We start from the raw sequence: 14,036 nt of genomic DNA, 5'->3' as shown, positions 1-14,036 counted from the left end.
GGCGGTCATGCAGTCCCTCCCCGGCTTGGCTTGCCTGGTGACTCGCGCATTTATCACCTCGATGAAACTTCACCGAACCTTTTTGTTCGGTTTGTCCAAACGCGAGTGGATATGTTAAAATGTTTGTGTGGCGCATGCACGACCCAGCCGAAGCTTCAACGCTGCGTCGAATCCGAATCAAGGTGTCACCGTCTACTTCCTGGCAGCAAGCATCACCAGATGTGACTTTTGATCGTATTTCTTTGGAACAAAAGAAAGCTGCTTGTCAGGGTGCTGCTGATGAACGGATGCATTTTCATGATGTCGTCCGCCTTCGTATCAATTGTGAAGCCTGTCTGCGTATGTGAATGCACCTGTTGTTGTTGTTGCAAACAACGTGTCACAAAAAGTGGAAACATTTAGAGATGAACAAAGTTTGGCGTCACCAGAAGCGTAAAAAAAAAAACCTCAGACAATTGTTTTCGCGTTTATTAAAACAAAGTAGAGGCAGTCTCTTTTGCAGAATGAAAAATAACAAGTGTGTGTTGAGTTTAATCTTCCTGCATGCATAAAGAAACGTAACAAAATCTGAATTTTCGTTTATTGAAGCAAAGCAACAACTAAATGAAACTACGTTAAAACAGAGTAACAAGTTGGATCGTTTTTCTTTCTTTTTTTTTTACATAAAAACAAAGTAACAGCGATCCCATCTCTTCTTGAACCAATCTTAAATCAAATAAGAGCCAATCTGATCGTTTCCTAACAGCAATTGTAACTTCAAGCAGCGATTATTTGTGTGATTACGGCAGACGCGTAATCATTGCATGGGTTGGCCCGTTCTCAGCCTGGCGCTGTTCAGCGACTTGCTGGCATTCCTCCCAATTGAGATGTTTTGTGCTGTATGGAGGCCTGGGCCTGTACGTGCTTGCAAGTGGACCGCCGCCTTGTGAGGAAGCTTAGCTCGCTAATTAGCCACCGACACCATCAGCAATGTGCTTTTGTTTTGGCCCAACATTCCCGCCATCGGCACGTCTGCACTGAGGTGTGCATTCGTCTTTTGTTGTGACCGTACACACCTGCTGCTAAAGGTGCTCTTTGCTTCGCCAGTTTTTATCCACACTGGGACCGTCACTATCGAACCCACCCCGATTTATTTCACATCCAAATGAAGCTGACAAATGTTACAAATAGGGGTGGTCGGGCGATTACAATTTTTTTTAAATCTGAATTAATCGCATAACTTCAATAGTTAACTCAAGATTAATCGCAAATTTTATATCTGTTCTAAATGTGCAATAATTAAAAAAAAACTAAACTAATATGGCTGCATCTTTTAATCATTGATTTCCTTATAATTCATAAAATTAAAAGGATGTACTGTACAGTGTGATATTGATTTGTGTTGAGGTCATTTTTCTGCCACCAGATGGCATAATTGCATTCGTAAGACATTGGTGACAGCTCAGTGCATTTTTCTTTTCATATTGAGAGCGATATAATCTTTAACATGAAGTAAATTGTGAAATTCTGCACATTTTTAAAATGGTGAAATCCCCACAAACATATGCATTATTATTCAATTTGTTACTGCAAAAATTTTGAGGTTGTGACTGGAATTCCCTCGGTACAGGCTTTCTGAGTATTAATCACGTGTTTAAAAAAAATTAAAAAAAATTGGTGGAATTAAAGGAACTTTAAATTAACGCTCCAATTTTGACACCCCTAGTTACAAATGCTTTTCTTGAATATTCGTCAATCTCCATCTGCGTCCTCCTGATGAAAACCCAGCAAGATCATAAAAAGACAACGATGAGGCACTGCTGTCAATTTGTATTATTATTATTATTTTTTTCCCGAAGTGTCAAGATCAGCAATTTCTTAGGAAGGCTTTGAGGAAACCTAGCGTTTCGTACCTGTTCCTGCTCGTCAGCGCTCGTAAACGGACCGAGCAGTTTAATGGACTGCGAGCGTTCCAATTACAAAGAGTTGAGGGGGTGCGGGTTGTCCTTCATGGTTGGCCAGCACGGGGGGAGAGGAGGGGGGGGGGGGGGCAGCAAACGAAATTGGGGGTCGAGCGAGGAGGTCTACTGATCCTTTCGACGGCGGATTTAATTTAGCGCCTTTCGTTAGTGCAGCTGAGGCTGCTGATCCATTGCTGGCAGAATTTCGGGTGGCGGATCAATTTCTCGCACTTAAGTGCTAGTGTAAAAAAATGCAGGATTCATTCAATTCCTTTCTTAAGTAAACAAAAAAAAAACAATAGAGTGAGCCATGCTTTATAAAGTACAACGTATAATCTGGAGCGTTTCAGAATTTCCATTCATTCAAGAACAGAACAAAAATGTGACAAATGTCAATAAAAGTCATCACACTCACCAGAGATGCTGATTTAATGCGCGCAGATTGTTAAAGTTTGTTTCTTGGCTTGCTTTGACCAACCAACCAGAGGACGGAAAAATACTGAATTGGCCCCGTGTGGAAAATGAGAAAATCTGATTGGCTGAACAAACAGCCCCATTGTTGATGAATTTATTTGAAGTTGCGCCGGCCAGCGCGACTGATTGTGAAGGTCGTGAGCACATTAGATTGACACGGCAACACGTTGAGGCCAAAATCTGATTGGACACCCCCCCCCCAAAAAAAAGGGGACATCCCATGAGGAATTTGCACTTTGTTGCTTCCCACCTGCGTTCGCAACGTCCGTGTTGGTCACGTGACTTGCTGCCGCCTAATGGATGCCGCCGTCCTTCCAACTGCAACAATGGGCCTGTTTTGGCCTCTTTTGTGCTTGATTTGGGCCGGACAATGGCTTCATTTAGCATCCCTCCTCCAGCCGGGCAGGCTCCGTCTCCATGGTGCACACGACCCCCCCCACACGACCCCCCCCACCCCCTTCCATGCCACACCCTGCCCCCAATCCGGCCCCCCCCCGGCTTTGCACTTGTCCCCGTTGTTGGAACAGCTGGGCCCGTTGGCGGCCATTGTCGGTCCCGCCCGAGACCAAGTTGACATTCTGCGCATCGCTGAAGCACAAAGTTTGTTTGGGGCCTCCAAAGTTTGCTCTGGTCCCAAATGGTCGCGCATTTGAGACGATGCAGACGGCGACGTTAGCGTCTCGTGCTAGCCACTAGCACATGTTTGTCGCTTGCTTCTTATGCTGTGTTTTTTTTTTTTTTTCCTTGCGTACCTTCAGACAGCCACCCACTGACTGTCCCACCCCCAAAGACCAAAAGACAGATGCCTCTTGACCCTCCTGATTTCCCAGGGGTCAAAGGGCAACGCACTCCAGTCGGCGGCTTGTGACCCACTCGCACTCTGCATATCTTGAATGAACGACTGCTCGCCGACTTATGGAGCCTTCGCGGAGGCTCGTTAAACATTTTCCCTGCTTTTGTTAGTCATTAGAAATGTCAAGATGATGTCATAAGTCATTTCAAATAATCAACATTAACTGACGTGTTGTTTTAGTTCTGTAAAGCTGTTTAGTGCTGTTACTGGTTTTATTTTATTAAGTTTCTACTTCCTGGTGTTCCTTTCAGCCGACTCCCGTGTGGACCAAACTTTCGGCAACAAAAGAGTGACAAATTATGGACTGATGCGTTAGTTTCTTGAGCCACCTGTTAGCTACTTTTTGTGGGGTGTTTTTGCCCCCCCCCCCCCCGTTTCCAAATTGTGTATTTGACTCAAGCTAACTGCTAGCAAATGTTTGTTTGACACTTGTAGCATAGTTTTGCCATTTTCCTAGTTTTTGAATTGTCGTGTATTTAAATCTTTGATGGACTTTTGTGATCTTCTCGCGCTAGCTGCTAGCTACTTTTTGTAGCATGTTTTTGCCCAAACTTTCTCTGTTCCCAAATTGTGGCGTATTTGAGTCACTGAGTGAAGACGGCTACGTCGGTTTCTGGTGCTAGCTCCTAACTAGGTTTTGTGGCATACATTTTACCCCCCCAAAATAATTTCTTAGTTTCAGAATTGTCGCGTATTTGCGTCATTGACTGCCATGTTGGTTTCGTGCGCTAGATTTGGCATTTCTTTCTTTCATTTGTCTTTTGAGCGAACATATAGACTTTTGCAATCTTCTCGCGCTAGCTGCTAGCTACTTTTTGTAGCATGTTTTTGCCTAAACGTTCTCTGTTTCCAAATTGTCGTGTCATTGAGAGAATACGGCTACATCCGATGCTAGCTCCTAGCTAGTTTTCGCAGCATACTTACCCCCCCCCCCCCAAAGGAATTTCTTACTTTCAGAATTGTTTTGTGTTTGTTTGCGTCACTGAACTTAAGACGTCGCCTGATACCTTTTTTGCTTCTCGCACTTGTGATACTCACTCGGCTATATTTGTTTTTGTGTCCTTTTTCCTTTTGAAACATTTCATCTATTCTTACCTGTTAGTCAATTATTGGGAGCCCCGGTTTTAAAACGAGGGATACGTTTCCGACCGACCCGTAAATGGGTGAAAACTTTTTTTAGCGAGTTCATCATCTCCTCCGAGTAAAGGCGACCTTTTCATCTGCAGTCCTCGCAGCTCTATAACGAGAACGAGAACTGGGTGACCCGACAAAATCATTTCAGGCCGATCTGAACTCCCTGCGCTCGCACTTGCGGTGATTTTTTATATTTATTTATTAATTTATTTCTTGTTTTTTTTCCTTGCGCTACAAACACTTTCTGAGGTAAGACTGTGCTGTTGCCGCGCAGTAAAAGCAAGTGATTGCTCCGCAGACAAACCTCAGATGATCACGCTGAGGTTCGAACAAAGGCAGCGTGTGAGTGCTATCCTGCCCGCCGTCGCCGCCGCCGCGTGTGTGTGCGTGCGTGCGCGCGTTGGAGGATGGGAGGAGGCTTTTACGGCCCAAGTGGGATTCATGTTTCAACCCTCGCATGCCTCTTCTCTCGCTCACGTGATTTGCCGCTAATTATTCACTCCGGACACACCTGAAATGAGAACATTTTCCGCGCATCAGCACCTCGGCGGTTTTATTCCACGTTGGTCGCACGCCAGCCGTTTTTTCGGAGAGCAAATGTCGGCTTCAGGCTGCTACACGCACGCCAAATAGCAGGCGGGGCCGCGCGCTGATGTGCGTCTTCAACACGTCTCAGTGCAAACAAAAAAAAAACGGCTGTTGTCACAAGAAGCGTGACGCACAAAAATGTACGCTTGGTAGTCTGTACGTTTTTCTGAAGTTTTGTGACTTTTTGCCTGTTTTTTTTCATTCCATTCTTGTGAGGTTAGCTTGTAGTCAATTTTTGTCTTCGAATGGCTCGAGGCGTTTTACTCGATTGCTCTTAGGAAGGAAGGCATGAAAAATGTGTTTGTTTGTTTTTTGTGATGGAAAAAGTGCAGGAATAAGGACCTACGAGTAAAATAAGAAATTCACACACTCGCCACTTGATGACGCAACATCCGAAACCCATCAATTCACGTTGACTTGAAGCTGATTTGCCAACTGCCAATCAACCGCACAGACAAAAGTACGGGAAAAAACATCTTTTTTTAGCGTTAGTGGGAGGGTCTGGAACGGATTAATTGCATTTCCATTGTCTTCCATGGAAAAAGATGATTTGACATGCTTTTGTTGCTGTTTTGTGTTAATGGTATGAGCAAGCTTTGGATACTTGAGTGGAGAATCGAGAGTAGTCAAATAAAATGTGGCCATTAATGCACTGTAATGCCTCCGAATGCGGGCAAGGACGGCCTCAGTCCAGATGCACTTTCATTTGTTTATTGAATGCGACAAACCGTCCAATGCGCAAATACTGCACCAACCAAACAGGACCAATTGGGCCGCGGCGACGACGGCATCCTGCTGCCTTTTGATCGCTTTCAAGGAAGTGAGAGGACGCCAAACGCCGTCGTGGCCCGTGGCGAAAGCGTGCGCATATCAGATCCAGCCGCGGAGAGCGGCGTGCTTCATCCCGCTCGCGACATGCCGCCGACACGCCCCCGCCCTGTTGGAAAACCCTCTCAGGTCGGGACACGTTTTTCCGCCAGCAGGGAATTTTGTTTAGGCTACGCCGCCCTGCGTCTGCCGGCTGCTTTGGAGCCAAACATTCGGGCCGTGGACCCCCCCCCCCCCAATTAGCGCTAATCCTCTGCCGCGTACGAGGAAGTACCGTCGTCACCCCCCCCCCCCACCATTCCAATCAAAATGGGTGGATGGAAAGCCAGTTAATGTTTATTTCAACCCAAATGTTCAATCAAACCAGATGGTAACAAAAGTGTGCTAGCTTAAATGCTAACATGTTACAGAATGCCACAGAGATGCTAACGAAAATTAGCATTGATGTTACAGTAACTGCAAATCTTCCGTTTGACGCATTCTTCCGTCTCTGTCTTTTGTCCTCCACACAGGCCGCCTTAAAGCGCCATAATGTCATTTCCTTTAACCGAGTTGTCGTCATTAGAACGGCTAATGTCCGTCACGCACTTTCCAATTAAATTTGGGGGAAAGTCCAAACGTAGTCGGCCATTTTAATGCGTCACTCTGAGACTAAACGATGAATGCTGGCTGGAGACAACGCTTGCTTTCTTCACTCGACTCTTCTTCCGGCAAGTTCCCACAATGTTGAGGACGGTGCGTCCGTCCGTCCGTCCGTCCGTCCGCGTCAGCAGCGGCATTTCGTTGTACGAGCGGGATGGCGAACATTGGCCCGCTCCATCTTGCGTCACTTTTTTGCTTTTTGCGATGTTTGTGCATGTTGACTTTTTGCCGTGGGCGTTTGCCTGCGTGGGTGCGAGTGGAACCCACACGAGACCTTTTGCCAAGTTGGTGCGCCTCAATTCGCACGTTGAAACCTGATTGTCTTTGCGGACGGGGGAAACTTTTCAGTAGCAAATTAAACTAAAACATTTTCAGCAGTAAAAAAATTTGTAGTTTGTCCAGAATACTACATTATATTTTGTATACAATTAATACCTTTAAAAAAATAAAAAAAATAAAAAAAAAGATGACATCACCAAACCCAGAAAACAGGTGAGTCATGATTGGTCGTTACCTACTTCCTCAGCACAAGTGGCATAATCTTCAGTTGACAGCAAGTGGGAAAAAAAAGTTTTTAAAGGTATTAATTCTACATAAAAAAAATAATTAAGCTATCAAATTCGTTCTGGACAAAATATGAACTTTTTACCGCTAAAAATGGCTCAACGAGTCGAGTATCCCTTTCAGATTTTCTTGAATTTTTGGGGGTGGTTTTTGTTAGCCTGTCTATGGTGTTTCCTATTGTGTGTTAGCATGAAGCTAGCAGACCTAAAGGCAACCCTATGTGGTTGTTTTAAATGCACAGGGCGTAACCGTAACTTCATGTGGCATTAAACGTTTGAAGCTTATCTTAAAAAAAATTCTTTAGAAGTCAAATAATATATATATCGCTATATATATATATATATATTTTTCATTCAAATTGTGTTCCACAGCCAGTTTGAAGCCTTCCGTGGATGATGGCGTGCGCCGCCGCAGGGCTGACAAAACAGTCAAGTCCATCCAGTTAGCATCTCGTTAGCATCGGCAAACATCCCCAACACCTTTGGGCTTATGACACGTCGAGATAAGCGGCTCAGCTAGACCGGACTCGCACGCCGGTCGGCACGCGCAATTTTAAAAGCCCTTTTGTGATATTTTTCCGCTGAGCGTCGTCACGGCTAAGCCAACACGTTCCCCCTGCCGACGCTTTTGTTCCTGACGCGTCCACCGCGGTAGAAAACCTCCCCCCCCCCAACGACCTTGACCCGCGTGTTTCCCTCAGCGGCGCATTTGGCCTACATCTGGCGGGATCAACAAGTTAAGCCTCGGCCTTCCAAGCCGCCAACTCTGTCAATCTGTTACGAGGCCCGCTCGGCCTTGTCGTCGCCGTTCGCAATGTCTGCCAGCTGGAAATCGGCTCTGGGAAGACTTCCGCGGGAGTTTGCCTGTGGGACTTGTTGCCCTTTCATCCAGAACCAAAGAGCAAAACCGAACACTTGTTAGGTCAGAGTGCAACAAGCTCTTTGCTTGCAATCTCGAACCTCTCTCCAATTTTCCATGTTTGCGCTTCTGTCGTGGGAGGGCGGAGCTTCAACGGCCACTTTTCATACTTTCCAGGTACAGTGAGTGAATGGGCCGATGTGTTTTTTTTTTTCAAGGCCGATACAAGATACCGATTATTAGTAGTCGAGGAGAGCGATAACCGATATTTCAAGCCGATATTCATTTTCAGTAAAAGATAAAATATTATCGTCAAAATTTGAATCTTAAACATACAAATAGTTGACAGCTTTAGTTAAAAAATCCATCATATATTGCAGAGAGCTTTTCAAATTTCAACATAGTTTCTTAATTTTATTTATTTTTTTTTTTAATAAAAAAGTGTAGGGAGTTCCCATTGTCAACACCATTTTTTTTTTTTTTATAAAGTGGAAATTTTAAATAAATCCGTAAGTGAAGTTCCGTGTGTGTCACTGAGCGACAAATGCACGCCGACGGAGCTCATTTGGGGTTTTCGTCGGGGTTCGTCAAAGGGTTCAAAAGATCTTCGGCGACGGTAAAACTCGTCCGAATATGTCCGAAATGGTTTTGTGAAAAGTAAAAACTGCGTGTGAACATCTTACAAATCCTGATGAAAAACCCTCCATTTTGCTACGTTCGCAAGCATTTGCCGATCTTTAAGGCTTTTTGGGCCTTCAGATTTGTGAAAAGGACGATATCGATATTTGTCAAAATATCAAATATCGGCACCGATAATTGTTAGCGCTCTGATTTAGCAAAATGTCTGATTTTGTAGTCGTTGAAGTTGTTGGCTGCTCTGGCGTTCCCACGCATCCCGACTTCCCCCCGGCAGACTTTTCTTCCCCGCGTCCGTGCTCGGGGAAGGTCGTCGTCGCTTTGCCCGACCGACAGCGCAACATTTACGACTCCGGCAAGAGCGCTCGCCGCATAAATCTGCCAACCGTGTTGACACAGAACGCCTTTGAAATTGCCCATAAAAGTTCACGCGGTCAAAAAACGCGCTAAAGAAACTTTTAAACAAAGCGAGAGAAAAAAAGTGTCGCCCCCCCCCACCACCACCCCCCCCCCCGTTTTCACGTTTTCACGTTTTCATGCTCGTCACGCGGATTTCCGTCCGTTCATTCATTTGTGCGGCGCAGCCCCGAATCCAAACTCCCCAAACTTGTGGTTTTTGCCCAACTTAGCTCCCCTTTGATGCTTGCCCATATTATGGGATGTCCAAAGCGCTGACGTGCTCTTGCAGGGGGTAATTAAAGGCCGACGGAAGGGCGGGTGCAAACCGATAGGGCCCTTTTGGTGTTTAATTTGCGACGGTTGGGGTCTCTCGCCAGGGATGGGCCGCGTCGGTCGGTGGGATTTATGAGAAGCGGTCCCACCCTCAACCAAGTGCGCCTTCTCTCCCCCCCCCGCCTGCTCGCCCTCCTCGCCCTGCTGACTTCCACCACATGAACGCAGTCCAAATCTAGCGTTCGCGCCCCTTCACGCATTCCTGCACCGTCAACTCGCCATTCGGGCCCACAATTGTGTTTGCCGTTTTTTTTTTTTTGCTTAGCAAGCGCGTCAACAAAAATGGATTTGCTGGCTTTGATTGGACGCGCCAGCGGCGCAAATGCGGTCAACGGGCACGGCGAGGTTTTCAGGGTCGCCGCCGCGCTGATTTTGCACGCTCGCCCGTTTGTCCCGCCGCCACCTGCCGGCTTGTTTTGTCAACATGTGACACGACCTTCGCAAAAAAAAAAAAAAACGTCTTGTTTTGATCACGCCGGCATCCGCCGCTTCCTGTTGTATCAACAGGTGCCCGCCGGGCACGTCGCGCCAAAAGCGAATTCCCGGCTTCTTCTTTATCTGCCGCTTGCGTCCCAGACGTCCAAAAAGTGCTGCACGGGAAGCAGACCCGTGTGTTATTCCAGCTGCGGGACATTCTTTTGTCAGAGCGGCTTTGCGGCGTTCGCCGTCCACGGCCGCACCAGACAAAAGTCCCGTCAAAATAGACGGATTGTCAGCCGGGACGATTATTGGTGCCGATTTTTGGCATTTTGACAAATATCGGCATCGGCCTTTTTACGAATCTTGAATCTATAAACTGAGCGGTGAATGCTTGCAAACGTATTTAGGGTTTTCATCAGGATCTGTAAGATGTTCACAGACTTTACTTGTGGCAAATTTCGAACATATTCTGACAATTTTTCACTGTCTGCGAAGATGTTTTGAACCCTTTTATGAACCTTGACGAAAACCCCAAATGAGCATTTGTCGCCCAGTGAGATACAGCAACTTTTCATTTATGGATTGATTAGAATTTCCATGTGACAAAAAAACGATGCTGACACTAGGAACTCTCTACACAAAAAAAAAAAAGGGGGAAATTATATTGACATTTTGGAAAACTTGATTTACACTAGAAAACTTCAGGGAACTATTTACTTGCTTTTGTTTTTAATTTGGTGGGAAATCTCCGACGTTGATGATGACGTCACCGTTCATACAAATGTTAACACAAAGACTGGTGTCCTTTTTTTTCTGGGCTCGGCAGTGCGGGGGTCCGACTTGCAAAACGTAATCCGGCATGTCGTCAGCTTTATCTGCAAGCCATCTGAGAAAGACTCTGATCTGGTTTTCGGGCTTGGAACCGCAGACAAGGTTGTGGTTTGCGTTGCTCGCTGGCAGCCGCAGCAGATGAGCTCATCTTCCGATTGTTGAATCCCGTTCAAGTGCCCCCCCCCCACTCGTTTTGGCAGGGAAAGCCTTTTTTTTGTCTTTTCCCGGCTTACAGTCGTGTCCAACGCGGTTTGTGAGACGACGACGCCGCCGTTGTGAGAGCGAGCGTGACGCGTGTTCTGTCAACACCAAAGTGAAGCGCGTGGACGACTTGCGTCTGCTCCTCAGTTTGTCAAAACCGAAGACCACTTCAAAGGGATACTCGAGATTCAGTCGTCCGCACATGAGCAACATCTTAACTGCGATTGTCGCTGTCGTTAAAATGTTATCGCTGCTACTTTTATCACCTCTTTTAATAAATGATGGACCGATACTGATGTGCCAATAACCGATGTTTGAAGCCGATATTCATTTGGCATTCAGTACAACTGAAAATAATCATATCCAAATTATGAGTAATCGCTACAAACTCCCAACACGACAAAAACGTATAAATACGTTCTATTTTAAATCTTGCCCTGCTCCCAAAAACGTATTTACTGTAAAAGTTTTTTACGCTTTTGTAAGCTAGAGAGTACAGAAGGCTTTGGTGCAGCCTCTGACCTGAAGAGGTCCCTTAAAGCAATGGTAGTTATTACAAAAAACGGCCAGCAGGTGGCAGCAGAGTGTGAGAGATCAACCAGGGCCATGTTGCAAAAATAGATAGAAATATGCTTTTTTTTTCCTGATGAAAGAAGAGACTCTAATCTTTCTTTTGGTAGGTTCCGTGTTTTTATAGCAACAGAATATTCTGCGGGCCTTACAAAATGCATAAAACGGGAGCGAAGGGGTTTGCGTCAGTGAAAATGTCTGCGAGTGAACCGATTTTCAGATTTGCAAACATGATTAAGTTTTTATAAAACAAAACTAGTGCGTCCGCAACATAACTACCGGCCAAGAGGTGACATCTGAAAATAACCAGTTTGATTGATTGATCGGCTGTCGGGTTTTTAAAGATAGCCGATGCCGATTTATGCGGCGTCATCTCGAATATTAGCGCCGCTAATCGGTCTATCACTACTTCTAAGACAAACGATGTGTTATTGGGGGACTATCATTCATTATGTGTGTTTTATCCCAGTTGGTGAGAATTTGATCCGACATCGGAATGAAAGTCTGTCAAATGAATTTTTTGCCATTCGGTGCCCGGTTAGTTTTTTTCCTGACCATATTTTGAGCGTTGAGCTGCACTTGAGCTGCTTTCCGACACGTGCGGGTTTTCACACCTGGCCTTTGTTTGTGGTGGTGCAGCTCTCCAAACAAACCACAATCAACTCGTCCAGAGGGCAGAAGGAGGAGGACCCGGGCTGGGGGGGGGGGGGGGGGGCATCCGAGCAGGGCGGTGTCCAGTCCGCCGGACTGCATCCTATTAGAGTGAGGGAGTGTTGAAAAGGGGCGTGGCCCACCGCCGGTAACATCTGTGCCTGCCCCCCCCCCCTCGCACCCCACCCTCCCCGCTGCATTCTGCAGAGGAGCGAGACAAGCAAACCGAGCCGAGATCTCAACGGCAGGCGCAAGTTTTAGCCCAACAGCTCGCGGGGGGTCCGGAATTGATTGATTCCGTTTTCACCAAAAAGCGGCGAGCTTCGAGCGGCACGGATGAAACGCCTCCAGAATGGCAACGCTGCAGTGAGTTGAGGATTTTGAAAAGAGGAAGAGGAAGAGGAGGACGAGGAGGAGGACTGCTGGAGAGGGTAAGAGCCTCAAACGCTGGGGAGGGTGCGCGCGCCGGTCCGCTATCTGCCGGCTGGAATGTGTGTGGGGCGGGCGGGGGTTCTGGGTGGCTTTTATCGCGGTCCCGTCTGCAATCGGGACCGCGCTGGTCGGGGACGCAGGTGACGGGATCACGTCGGCCTAATTAGCGGCCGCTGGAGTGGAAAACCACGTTGCCGTAGAAACCTCTGGGGGGGGAGGTTGGTTGACAGTCGGTTCGAAATGCCTCCAAGCCGCCCCCGAGGCGTGAGAGAGAGTTGTGCGGCGTATGCGGGGGAATGGCGAGCTCGGCGCCAGTTGATGGACGTCCGCCGCCTCCAAGTGGCGACGCAAGCATCAGATGAGGATTTTCACCTGAAAAGGAAAGTCACCTTCAGCAAAGGGAGGTCTTCGGACCCTTCTCAGGTTGCACTTCCTCATCCTCATCACCCCCCCCCCCCCCCTTATTTTGGACGCTTCATCACAGGGATGATCCGATTTTTCTTTTCAACAAACATCCAGATTAAAATGTGAGGGCGATGCGTGGCTTACCCAAAAATAAAAATAAATCGCCCACCACAGCACACGCCGGTCGGCCGGCAACTGCTCGGGTTGCCATAGCAACTGAAGGGGGGCGAGGGGGGGGGGGGCGGCAGAGCTCCGTCTGTGCTCGAGAGATTACAACTCCCAACAATGTCATTGATTGATTTTGAAGACATTCGTGGCTCAAGTGGACACCAAACCAACCAAGCGCTAACTCCGCTCGTTGATCGGCGACATCGATACGGCCGACGCTCCCAATTGGAACGCAATCGGTTTTGTGATGCTAGAATTGGTTCGGACTTCAAACGAGGAGCGCGACGACGATCCCGAGAACTCAAATAATCTGTTGACAAACAAGGTTGAATCAAAATGGCGGCGTTTGCTAATGTAGCTAATCCTGAATCTTGAGTTCAGACAAAATGTTCTTAACTCCTTCACTCGCAGCCCTTTTCACTGAAGCAATCCCCTTCACTCCCGGTTCTTTTACTGGATTTGGACTGTTTTTGGAAGGCGTTCCATTGCTATAAAAACATGGAACTTACCAAAAAGAAAGACTAAAGGCTCTTCTTTCATCAGGAAAAAAAAAGTGCTTCGGTTTCCGTTTTGCAGCATCATTTCATCATTGTTCACAAATCTATTTAGAATTGTGAGTATCCATCCATCCATCCATCCATTTTCTTGGCCGCTTTTTCCTCACAAGGGTCGCGGGGGTGCTGGAGCCTATCCCAGCTGGCTTCGGGCAGTAGGCGGGGTACACCCTGAACTGGTTGCCAGCCAATCGCAGGGCAAGAATTGTGAGTAATTGAGGGTTTTTTTTCCAACATGGCCCTGGTTGATCTCCTTTGCTCTGCTACAACCTGTTGCATCAAAGCCTTCTTTGTATGCTCTAGCAATTTTTTTTTGGGGGGGGGGTGTATAAATACGTCTTTGGGACACTGAAACCATTCAAATAGAACGCATTTATACGTTTTTGGGTGCAAATGAGTTAAACTACTTTCAAAATGCTTAAGTGTGTTGTAGTAAATATTTTTGCAGCTTTGAAGTAAGAAGAAGATGTTTGAAACTGAAAGTGAATGTCGACTTTTTGAGGCGTAGTCGTTAAATGAATGAAATTTTGGTTTGCCTCCAAGAATGTTTGAGGC

General features: G+C 46.7%; 1 protein-coding gene across 2 annotated transcripts in view; it reads left to right on the top strand.

Annotated features, from left to right (window-relative positions):
- daam1b (dishevelled associated activator of morphogenesis 1b) overlaps positions 1–14,036 on the top strand; it is a 36,688-nt gene that overhangs the window by 263 nt on the left and 22,389 nt on the right. Inside the window, exon 1 of one of the 2 annotated variants that reach the window (XM_077552478.1) lies at positions 12,132–12,353. The exons of the other annotated variant lie outside the window; for it this stretch is intronic. The gene's annotated coding sequence lies outside the window, so the exon portion shown is untranslated. Of the gene's footprint in view, positions 1–12,131; positions 12,354–14,036 lie in introns of those variants that run through there. 2 annotated transcript variants of the gene reach the window in all.

This window comes from Vanacampus margaritifer, chromosome 19, assembly GCF_051991255.1.
Source record: "Vanacampus margaritifer isolate UIUO_Vmar chromosome 19, RoL_Vmar_1.0, whole genome shotgun sequence".
NCBI lineage: Eukaryota > Metazoa > Chordata > Actinopteri > Syngnathiformes > Syngnathidae > Vanacampus > Vanacampus margaritifer.
This window is presented reverse-complemented; position numbering and strand designations above follow the sequence as displayed.